The sequence below is a fragment of the Ursus maritimus genome, unplaced genomic scaffold (assembly GCF_017311325.1).
Source record: "Ursus maritimus isolate PB19 unplaced genomic scaffold, ASM1731132v1 scaffold_14, whole genome shotgun sequence".
NCBI lineage: Eukaryota > Metazoa > Chordata > Mammalia > Carnivora > Ursidae > Ursus > Ursus maritimus.
Window position 1 is genome coordinate 30,229,166 of NW_024423786.1, and position 12,761 is coordinate 30,241,926.

The following is a 12,761-nucleotide window of genomic DNA, read 5'->3' on the forward strand; positions in this document are numbered from 1 at the left end:
CCTCCTGTATCCTGCTCCCACCTCTGCAAATGACCATCAAATAACCTAATGAACATCTATCTGGGTGTATTTTTTACAATGTATTTCAGAAATAGTGTTGCAATTTTATTGTATTTTCTAAATTAAATCGTAGAAAAGAATGATAACTTTAATATTAGAAATTATTATTGCTTCTCATTCCAATAATATTGAAAAATAAAAGGCTCTGTAGCAATTGCTGCATCATCTTAGCTAAACGTGACTGCTGACAAGGGCACACTTCATGTACTTCTAGTTACGTTGGACTGCTTTGATTTAATCCTCCTCATTTCCTCTGAGAAGGTTTACTCTGCTAAAAAATGCATTTTTAATAGAGATTTTATTATAAAGCATGACCTCTGTTTCTCTCACAAATGATTCTAATACCATTTTGATTCAAACCCGGCCATGTTAAAGCTGGAAGGAGCATTAGAGGTTGTCTAGTTTTATTCTGTGAACAGGAAGCTAGGGTCAGAGGCAGGAGTGGAGCCTGGGTCTTTTTTCTGGAGTTTCACGGTGCTTTTTCTTCCTCTCCACCTCTAGGTTGCCTCTTCTGTCTAAAGAAACAATAACATGTACCTCATAGCATTGTCCTGAGACTAAATGAGACTATACAGGTGAAACAGCCATGACACTGCTTCACATATAATACGTGCTCAGGAAGGAGGAACTAAAATTGATACCGCTAATATTATTGGCCATTCAAATGTTAACGGAGCATCTACCACAGGCTTTGAAAAGGCATCTGTCCTAATGGTGTGGACCCACCCTAAGCTCTCCACATTGCCCCTGGTACCAGATCTCCACGAGCAGCGTATAGTGGGGCAGTCCGCTCGGACAGTACCTTCCCTGGCTTGTTCCTTTATCAAGCAAGTATAAGGCTGAGAGAGAAGCTTGAGGTTAGAAATGGTTGAGGATTTGGAAAGTCCAGATTTGCTAAAGATACTCATTAGGGTAGATCCATGCTCTTAGGTTGCCAATTAAAATATTTTAGAATGATTACAGAAAATTTTTAAATTACTTGCCAAAGGATTATCACAAAATAAGAGGAAAACATCTAACACCTCTTGTCTCTGAATTAAAAAAAATGTACAGTTAACAGTGTACAGTTAACTCATATATATTTCATATAGTTACAGTTATATAGTTATATATACAGTGAGTTGACTCCTGAACAGTGAGAGGCACTGACCCCCCTCCATGCAGTTGAAAATCCACGTAGAACTTTTGACTGCCCAAAAACGTAACCACTAATAGCCTACTGTTGACCAAAATCCTTGCAAATAACGTAGACCATCAATTAACACATATTTTGCATATTATTATATACTGTAGTCTTATAATAGATGTTTTTCTTAACTTTTTTTTGGTATTTATTTTTTTTAAGTTTTTATTTATTTAAGAGAGACAGAGTGAGAGAAAGAGCATGAGAGTAGGATAAGGGGCAGAGGGAGAAGCAGACTCCCCCTGAGCAAGGAGCCGGATACGGTACTTGATCCTGGGACTCTGGGATCATGAACTGAGCCGAAGGCAGACGCTTAACTGACTGAGCCACCCAGGCACCTTTGTATTTCTAAGCTATGTGGTTTGTCTGTGAGTTGTCTTCCTATCAAAATGTTGCAAATCTTCAAAACGTTCTTTCAAATTGTTGCACATATCCAAAAACTTTTCCAGTATATTTACTGAGAAAGTCTGCGTATCAGTGGACCCAGGTGGTTCAAACCTGTGTTGTCCTAGGGTCAATTATATGAGATATACTATATACACACACACACTATACAATATATGTGGTGAGCTAAGGAGCAGATAAATGTGAAACTGTGTCTGTTCATATGTTAAAGAAAGAAAATACAGGTAGTGACTGGTCATCAAAATAACTAGACACTTTTTAAAAATATTTTTAAGAGCCGGTTGTCATACTGTTGTTGCTTTCAGTAGCCTCCGTCACAGCCACGGGCAGCACCCCACACTTCAGAACTGACATTTATTGCACTTGCGGTGTTCCCTCGTACTTTAATTGAAGTGGACATTTTTTTCTGTAACTCATCTGTCATCCAGTGTTTTTTGGAGGTACACTTTGGGTGAAGCGTTATACTAGATCGTGGTTGAGTAAAGATGTATTTGTTACACTTCCTTTCCATAAGGCATTTACAATCTAGTAGGGAACCAACAGGTCATTTCAGAGGTAGCATAATAAAAGAAATGGGTTAGGACATAAGAGAGGCTCAAGGAATCAGGTTGCTCTACCTCAGGAGCTTGGAGGAGGAGATATTTGATCTTAGTCCCAAAGATGAGCAGGAATTTAGTCTCAGGCAGGTGGTCTCTGGCTTGTGAAAAGGGTTGAGGTCTTGAAGCAATATCACCCATTCACCTTCAATCAGTTTGGTGTGGCTACAATGTAAATTTTCAAGGAGGAGTCATTGAACTTAAGGCAGGAAAGATGGGATGCAGTAGAAGTAGTATAAACTTTATTCTGGAGATTTGGGGGGAGTATTTGGTGGATTTTAAAACACGAGGATGATGTCAAGTTGGTGACTCAAGAGCTATGATGTGGATAGATTGGAGGGGAGACCAGTTTGAAAGCTGTGGAAATAGATTAAGTGAATAATGGGAAAAGTTAGCAGTAGAGCAGTGATCTAAACAAGGGGCTGACACTGAGATGTAATTAAGGGCAGGAACTATTGGGGCTTTGTGATGGATTGGACAGATGAAAGGGTTGATGGAAGAGAGAGAGGCATCCACTTTTAGGTATCTAGGTGCATAGAGCAACCAGAATGGACATTCATGAGAAGATTTTTGTGGGAAAAGGAATTCTGTTTTGGGGATATTGAGTTCAAAGTGGATAGCTGGGTGCCCATTTAAACTTGGGGGGAGGTTTGACTTTGGAATGGTTGATTTGGGCATCCTTAGCAAATTTACAGAAGCCCTGGGAGGAGTTCACTGGGGGAAAGGGTCTGGGGTTTGAAGAGAAGAGCACTCCAAACATTATTAATGTGTACCTGAAAGAGTATGGAGAGAAAATCTATTTTTATGTCAGCTTTTAGACTTAATTCCTTTGCTTGACCTCAAGTTGTAACTGAATTGGGCCTCAGAAAACATGAAGTCATTTTGAATCTTGGCCAAATATGTTGTTAATTCAAGCATGTATCCATAAACTTAATGCTTATGACATAAGTTTTTCTAATGGCTCTTCCTTTTATATATTATGAAAAAAATGACACTGTGTGTGAATGAAGGTTCCAAAGCTCTCTGACATAGACAGTGAATCACTTACTGCTATTGCAGACATTTTTCTTTATTAGGATCATACAGATATGTTACAAACATCTTCTAAATGTAGTTTAGAAATTATTGGCCACATGGTTGATCCTGTTTTTCTTTGTGGGTTAGAGATGTTTTATAAACTACTCTTGACTCTGTCTTTGTATTGGGTACCTTGATTAGGACTTCACTTGAGAAGTATTCTAAGGTCATCAATTGAAATTTCCATGTGTAGTTGGTCTACTGCCTATCAATTTAATGTTAAGATTGAATATCAACTTCTTTTTCAACCATGATAGAATAACTGGCACAATTTACCATACCGCAGTAACCGACACGTAAAACTGGACAAAGTTCTATGGCAACTGATTTTAGGCGTTGGAAGACAGTGTAGATATGATCCTCAGAAGGAGGGAAATACACAAGGTTTACTGATATCCATGAGGAGAGGCCAGAGCAGAGGGCGATGGTTTCATTTAGCTAAGGTGTTCATTTGAGTTTGATGTTCAGAGCTGCTGAAGTTGCTAAAATGAGATGGTCAGGGTACTAGGGAGAAGGAAGCTATGCAGAATGCAGGAGTGGGACTCAAGGGGGTTCCGTGTATGTTGTTGGCCAAGGACTGTGATGCACGTGCACAGAGTAGAACTCTATAGGACCTCGAAGAAGGCTTCCATAGGGCTGAATGTTTAACAGAGATACTGCAGGTCATAGCACGCTGTGAGATGTTGGAGTCCTCGCTTGGCTAGAGTGGGAGGGTCTTGTTGAATAGCCCAGAAACTCAGCTGAGAATATAGAAAAGTCACACCTGAGGAGTAAGAATCACAATCTAGAATGAGGGCCATGTCCTTAGAACTAAGAATAAAACCAAATAGACCCACTCTAATAGAGTATAAAAACTAGTCTGACAGGATCAAAAGGATCTGCCAACATCTTAATGACTTCCAAAATAATTCTTAATACCTGTATGAGAAGAAAAGATAATCCAGACACCCTGCTGTGTATCATGTGTAATTATGGTCTATAAGAAGCAGGAAGATGTGATACGTAATCAAAAACACAAGCAGTCACTGAAAATGGGTGCCAAGATGACAAGATATTAGAGTTAGCATAGCAACTGTAACAATGTTCAAGAACATAAAGGAAAAATTGGACAGTGCATGAACAGATGGGGAATTTTGGCGAAGAAATGGTAACTAGAAAATGAAGGTGCTAGATGTGAAAAGTGCAGTGGCTGAAATAAAAAAAAGTCATAGCTGGAATTAAAAGCCACAGACTCTGTGTGATAAGAGGTTAATGCACTTAACACTATATAAATAGAAATTACCCAAGCTAAGTAACAGTGAGAAAAAGAATGAAAAAAAAAAAAGAATTATTTTGGGGTGAGTCATAGTCTTAAATATAAAAACTAAAAGTGTAAAGCTATCAGAACAAAATGTAGAAACACTTTGGGATAGATTTCTTAGTGAACAAAACCACTAACTATAGAAAAAAATTTATAAATTGGACTTCATTAAAATTAAAAGCTGCTTATCAGAAGACTCAGTTAAGAAAATGAAAAGACTAGCTACTCTCTGGAAGAAAATACTTCTACATACATATAACAATGAACATGTATCCAGAATATATATATTTTAAAAAACCCAACAAACTCCTATACTTCAAATACTCCTATTCTTCAACAAAGAAACAAACCAATTTGTGTTAAAAGCAAAATATTTGAATTGTTATTACCAAAATATATAAAGATAAACATATATATTTTATGTATAATCAATATTATCATTAAAAGTCTCAGTATCATTAGTTAGCAAGAAAATGAAAAAAAAAAAAAAGATACCTACTTGAATGGCCACAATTAAAAAATCTATGGGGAGTAAGGATGTGGAATACTTGAAACTCTTGCACATTGCTGATGGGAATTGAAGATGATATAATCACTTTGGAAAGTAGTTGTTCAGTTTCTTGTACAGTTAAACATATACTTTATTACCCAGCAGTGTTATATATCCCTGGTATGTATCCAAGCAAAGTGAAAATATATATCCACAAAAAATATTTCTACACAAATGTTTTATAATAGCTTCATTCATAAGGCCCTACACTGGAAACAATTCAAAAGTCCCTCAAGTGAACAAATAAATTTTTGGGTATTCATTTGTACAATGGAATGCTCTTCACCCATAAAAAATTTACTGATAAATGCAAAAGCATGGATGAATCTTAAGAGTTGAAAGAAGTCAGACACAGAAGAGTACGTATTATAAGATTACATTTGCTTTATTTTCAGGCAAAACTTATCTATGACGATGCAAATCAGACAAGTGGTTCCTTGTAGAAATGATGGGGCTTGGCTGGAAGGCAGCACTGGAGAGCTTTCTAGGGTGATGGAAATGTTCTGTAACTTGATTAGGGTCTTGATTTCATGTGCATAAACATTTGTCAAAACTTGTCCATTATAAAAATCTGCATACTTCAGTTATTTATAAAGATTAGATTTTTTTAACCAAAACATAAGCAATGAAATAATTCAAATTGCTGATTATGACTTTGCATAATAAATCAAGGTAAATTTGTTAATAAATGTATCAGTTGTTTCAAATTCATCAAATGTGTTCTGGCCAAGAATGTAATCTATGAGGGTTTATATATTTTCTGATTTGTTTGGATTTTTTCTACCTCTCATGGATTTTTAAGATAAGGGTTTGCTTAGAATCTCTGCTGTCTTTAGATAGGGGCAGACCTAGCAAAATTTCCCTCCAACGAAAACAATTTTTTCACTAGACAATTCACTGAAATGGGATATTCTTTTAAATCTTTTCAAAAAATACTCTGGAGGGACATTGAGGAACGTAAGCTATTTTATCCCAGGGAATTGGCTACTGATTGAGAAACAGACCCTGGATAATTGAAACCATTTGTCTAGGAGCTGAATGGCCAGGCAGGAATAGGACCTGACTTAATTGAAAGGAATTGATGATACAACGTTGAGAACCCGATCCTCTGAGAATGAAAACTAAGGGGCCAGTCGAGGGTCTGCTAGTATGTGGCATTGTTGGGGAAAGAGTGAGTTCATTTTACGGAATAGTTCTTTGGTGATGAGGATCAGTGATAATGAACTAACACAAAAATCTCTCCTCCTCCCTCACTTTCCTTAGAGAACAAACATAATGGGGCAAAGAAGAATGGCAAGTTGAATCCATCACGTGTATATTTTCACTTGACATAGGTGTAGCCTCAGCCTATGTGGGTAGAGAACATGATATAATGGCAAAAGCCTGAGACTGGGCATCAGAGACTCAGGTGCTAACTGTGTTACTGTGTGACCTTCAGCTAATTTCTTAGCCTTTCTGACCTTGTCTCATTAGGGTCTGTAGGATAAAATGAGACATCACATGCAAAGTGCTCAGCCTGTGGGATATTAACTAAATGCAACCCCTTCCTCTCCAAAAATTCAGCTCTAGCACATAAAAAATGATTGGTAGGGTTTCTTGATTCATTTTCAGAAATGAAAAATAAATAACAGAAAGCCATAGCCATTCATTGGCAAATAAATAGTTGCCATATTATTATATGTGTTTTATTTAGAACACCAATGTTTTGGTCATTAAAGGGAGGAGAAATGATTTGTAAATACCAAGTACCCTTTAAAGAGGCATTTAGCATCTATGAATGTTGCATGCTTCATGGACTAAACTGTTAATCCAGTGTATTTTATTGTTACGTATTTCTGTAAGAGAAGGAAGTAAGTTCTGTAGTTATGGCAATTGAGAGTTCAAGCCACTAAACATCCAAAGAATAAAATCATTTAGAAATCCTTGATGAGCAGTTAACTTTCTGAGCAACCATATCATAAGAATAGATCTTAAGAGCAAAGAATGTTGTTAAATCTTTGAAAGCCTACACGTTAAGTATGAGGTGTCTTGCTCTGCAAGAGATGACCTCTTGAATTCTCAGAACAGAAGGGGGTCTGCAGCAGTAATGCAACCTTCTTTGGAAATAACTAGATGAAAAGTGAATTATGTGTGAGAGAAGAACTATATTATTAGCAAAAAAAGAAAGTTGTTTAATGAGTCATTAGGCTGTTTAGGTGAATTTAAATCAGTTATTATTTTAATGTATTATATAAGCGTAGTCTAAAGATCTAATTTTGGAAAGTGAATTGTGTTAGAATTTAAAACTCAGTAACTATATACTGAACTACTGAAAATTACCTTTATTTTTCAAAAGTTTGACGTGGACTTTTTCAGTAAATCAAGTTATTAAAGAAAACATGTTACTTGCCAGCTGGGATTCAAAGGGTATCTTCTTATTTGTCTCCCCTCATATGTTTTTAAATAAAGCTTTATGTTGGATTTTGGTTTCCCAGAGTAATCCCAGTTTCAGAGCTCTCAGTATTTCATGCTTTGGTTAGAGGTGCATGGTCCTTCCTCCACGTTGCTAAGTGAAATGCCAGTAATTTGATGGATTCGTTGGGAGGAACTGAATAAAGACTGTATGTAACACAGTAATAGACTCATTCAAGCATTCTGTGCTCATTTGTTTTTATCTATGGGTACTTGGTGGTAGATCTTGAGATTTGGCTATTGCTCATATGTATACAATGTAATGTGTTCTCAAAGTGGTAGATGCCTATAGAGTGTGGCAGAAGAAGCCCCTAATTCTCTGGTGGGATCGAAAGAGCTGCCTTGAGAAGTTAGAAAGGCTAAGTAGGAATTCCCTGGCAGGAATAGTGGGAGAGCCTTCCATTTAGTAGCAGCACGGAGCGTACAGGCAGAGTTGTACAAGAGCATGGGTTGTTTGACGAACGGAGGCATTACGGTGCTCTTAGACCAAAGCATTATCTGGAAGGCTATACTAGTCTGCGTCTCAACAGGAAACAGATGGCACATTCAAACCACACTGAGTCCAAGAGTTTCTTTCCAATGTGACTCTATACCAAGTTGTGGGCTGAATGGAGGGGAACCAAGGAAAATATGAAAGAAACTGAGATTAGTACTAGTACAGCTGTTACTGTCCCTTGACCTAAAAGGACAAGAAGAGGCAGCTGCTATTGGAACCACAAAGGAGAGAGGTCTTGAGAGGGCAGTGACCTTCATTTGAGGAAGCCAGACGCAGGTGACCTGGCAGGAGGAAACAGAGCAATCAGTATCCTAACCTCTGTCCCCTTCTTCCCATTTCCTGCCTGTACCCTGTCCAGGAAAATAGCTTTTTTTCTTATGCAAGTGGAATGTGGGATTCCTACCTCTTTCTCCTGTATCGCCTTCCTTGAAGACTTGTATCTGTCACCCACCTTGCTTCTCTAATCACCATCTACATTTGGAAGAAACAGAATTTTTCCCTTTCAATTTCTGGACTTACCCAACATGAGTAAGTTGAAGGAGATTCCAAACGCAACCTGAAGTCGAGAGGGCCAGGGAAACTTTGTATCCACAGACGTCAGCCTTCAGGGGCGCAGAGGAAGATGGAGAAGGGTGTGGAGGGGTGGGTCTGGGCTTTTTAGTGACCTAGTTAAAACCCAGTGGGATCAAATCCCAGTTGCCCCTTATTTTCTAGCCATATAACTTGGGAAGTAGAGTTAAGTAAGTAGACTTACTTAACTCTTTTATGTCTTCAAGTTTACTCATCCTGTCTTCAAGTTTACTCACAGGCATAAGAAGAATATATGTCTTAGAGTTGTAGGAAATAAATGAGACCCATATAAAGTAGGTAAGAAAGTGCCAGGCATATAACGTTCAATAAATTTTACTCATTACCATATATATAAGCAGAATAGTAGCATAATTAGATTTGTTTGAAAACGTTAAGCAGTTTTCCATGTCGCTATGTAGATTCATGAGCAAGAACACAAAATTATATATAGATTTTCCTTATATATAGACACATATAGACACACATCACTTGGACCAGGTGAACAATTCAGGGGGGTGTAGATTGAAGGGGAAAAACAGTGGTAAGGATCTAAGGATCATTGTGTGGTTGCTGGTTTGGAAGGGGGCACCATTATTTTAGAGAAGAAAATAGCCTTTTCTCTTGGGCAGGTAGAATTTGGGATTCCCACCCATTTCTTTTGCATCACTTTCCCTGAAGACTTCTGCCTGCCACCCACCTTGCTTCCCTAGCCATCATCTACATTTTGACAAAACAGAATCTTTTCCTTACAATTCCTAGATATACCCACCTCGAGGAAGTTGAAGGAGTTTCCTGTGAGGCTGGGGGTTGGAGGGAGGCTTCCTGAGGCTCTGGTATTTATAGTCAGTCACTGTTGTGTAACTTCTGATTTCTCAAAAATGGGTTGTTTGTTTTGCTTTTTGCTCTTGTTCAAAATTTTATGGTCCTTTATTAAAGGCTCATTAAGCTTTTTGTATAACTCACCCTGTTTATCCCTTCTTACTGCCTTGTCGGGAAGGCAGTATGATTTATACTTTCATTGATGAAGAAACTGAGTCTCAGAAGAGTTAATAAAACTGGATGTATTATTGAGTAGGTAAGGTGTTCAGCCTCATTTACCTGTGCAATGACAATACGTTTGTGTGGAATATACATGTCATTTACTCTGCCATGATTAATTGAACACTTAAATGCCAGGCACTGCAGGTGACAGGGTAACACAGGTAAGGAAGGCCCTGTTTTTATCTGTGATGAGCGCACAGCACACATCTGGTAGGATCATTAGTAATAGAAACACACGCGCACACACACACACACTCACGTGTGCGTGCGCGCACACACAAAGTATGGTGGAAGAGATTAATTTGATCTGAAAGTGAAATTAAAAGAAAATATTTTGTCCTCCCCCTTCCCTGCCCCCCCCCAAATTCAAACATAAAAGCTTTCGTATGTGACGTGTATTGAGCTTTAAAATAGTAAATCTCCATATCTAGTCCCAGACTTGGGACACCTGTGTCGGAAGTCTTGCGTACACGCTGGCTGAACACCACTGTGCAATGCTGCAGGTCTCGAGTGGACCTGTGTCCCTTGCTTTTAGAATGGACGGAGGACATTTTTTCCGTTTTTTTTTTTTTTAACCAAGTGTGGAATAAAATAGGCCCCAGGATTTGACTTTCCTATGGATGGATCCATGCGAGATTGGGTATGAGGTAACATGAAACCTCATTGTTCTCCTGCTCTTCATGAGGGTCAGAAGAGGTTCTGATGAGAGTAGTTCTTTGAAAAGTAGTTAAGTTCTGTGTTCATTGTCACTGAGGTTTCAAACTCTCCCCTCTGTTCTTTCGCCGGAGGAGCGCCAATGTCTGTAATACTGTGTTGCTTTCGACGCCTTCATATTGGCTCCCCAAATCTCTGTACCTTTTCAACTTTGATCGCAGACCCCATAGCCGCCCAGAGGAGCGCCTCACCATCGCCACTGCATCTTCTGTGAAGAACCTGGTTTTTTGTTTCAGTTGCTTTGTCATTATCTTTGCATCCTGGGCAGTTACTCAGTGACACACTTCCCCAGTGATTCTATTTGACCTCCCCAGGAGGAGGGTCTTTTATGTATGAAATACAGGGTTAGTTTGGTTGGTTGGTTGGTTGGTTGGTTTTTTTGGTTTGTCCCCTAAGAGGAAAAGGACACCTTTCTCCTCTTTGTTCCTTAACAAGTACGTTTTACTCTGGAGGTGCTGCCGGATAAGGCATCATGTCTATGAGATTTTATCTTCTTCATCCTATGGGATGAGTTTCTACATTTCCATTTCTTGTTTGTAGTATTATATTGTAATCTGTTTACTTCTCCCCAGTGGACTCTTAAGGGCATAATTTATTCATTTTTTCAACTGGGGGACATAACACAGTACTTAGTGTTTGATGGGTATTCAGTAAGTGTCTATTGGGTGAATAAATGAATGAATCACTGAGTCAAAAGAAACAAGGAACCATTGGAGGGGGTGCAGTATGTCTGTATTTTTTTTTTTTTTTAATCTTCTAGGCAGTGCAATGTAGGATGAATTGGTGGGAGGAAAACTAATAATCAAGAGGGTCAGCTGGAAGGTCTTTGAAGTCATTGAGACTTAGATTTGAATTTTGGCTGACACAATAGAGATAAAGAAATGGAAATGAATAGTTTTGGGGAGTATGATGGACACTCATTTTGAAGGAGAGAGTTGGGGCAGCGATCAGTCATATAGTCTAAGTTTGGGTCAATGGAGATGAAGTGGCCTTACTGATAAGATAGAGTGATTGAGAAGGGAAGCTTGTAAGAAGTTGTGCATTTGGTTTTGGCTATGTTGATTTTGAAGAAAACAGCAGGCATATTGTTCTAAGGGAAGAGAAAAGAATGAGTTTGCACGCCTGCTAGAAATTGCTGTTATTCTTTGACCTATTTCATTTGATAGGTGTTTTTGACCTCATTTTGTGCTCAAAATAAATCTCATTGGGATTATATGTCTTGCCAAATGTTGCAAAGAAACAGAATTAAAACTCAGGGCATCCGCACTGAAAAGACCTGGCTTTTTCTCTTCTACCACAATGGTCTTTTAGACCAAATTAATCACTTGCCCATTCAGGTTCAGTATCTAAACTCTGGTCATTATTGTCCCCAGTGTCTTCTATCACGCTGCCCTCTTCTTAGCATGTTTTTCCCCTTTTCCTTTCAACCTGGTGAAATTCCATTAGTCTCTTATGGGCCCAGCCCAGTCCTACCTTCTCAAGAAGGCCTCTATCACTGCTTTTTGCCTCACCTCTACCCAGCCCTTCCACTCTTCTACCATTTAGTATATTGACTTATTTAATATGCTAAAGAGTAGTCACGGATAGGGAGGCTGCAAAGTATAGTATAAACCATAAAAGCTCAATATTCAAATAGAATTGAAGAGGTGGATGCTAATAGTGGAAAACTTTGAAAGCTTCCCATTCGTATTCTTTGTCCAAAGCAGGGATCTGCCATTTCCTCAGAGTGAAAGAACCTTGAACATCCTAGTGTTTGTATAATTGCCTTTCATCCTGCTCTTTGCTAATTGTTAAGAGATCTCTATTAAATTCTATATTTCCCTCCCTCCTTTCCTTTCCCTTTTTCTCTTCCTTCCCTTCCTTTCCCTTTTCCTCCCTCCCTCCCTCTCTTCCTTCCTTACTTTTTTTTCATGCTGTACTTTCCATCACTCTGCTGCACTTTGGGGGATGGGAACAGTCGACTATGGAACTGAATTTGTCTAGAGGATTCTTAAATTCCATAATCTTTCAGGAAAAAGATAAGTTCCGGGTGATGAAAACCAGAACCTTTTACTCCTGCCTCCTTGGTTAAAGACAAGTGGTATGTGTGGGTTGTTATAGTGAAAGCAGGTGAGGTTGTAACAGAATTAGGAAAATCTATTTTATTTTTTTCAGTTTAAACATAATCTTTTATTATAGAAATAATACTTATGTATTGTAGAAAATTAGAAAATACAGATAAGCAACACAAAAAATATCAAAACATCATATTCCTGCCCCCCCCCCCCGAAATTGCCACTTTTAACACTTTGGATGTAATCCTTATGGATTTTTTTAAA

At 38.4% G+C, this 12,761-nt stretch overlaps 1 protein-coding gene across 8 annotated transcripts in view; it reads left to right on the forward strand.

Annotated features, from left to right (window-relative positions):
* The window catches only part of FHIT (fragile histidine triad diadenosine triphosphatase), a 1,380,201-nt gene that overhangs the window by 760,908 nt on the left and 606,532 nt on the right, over positions 1–12,761 (forward strand). The window lies entirely within an intron of this gene.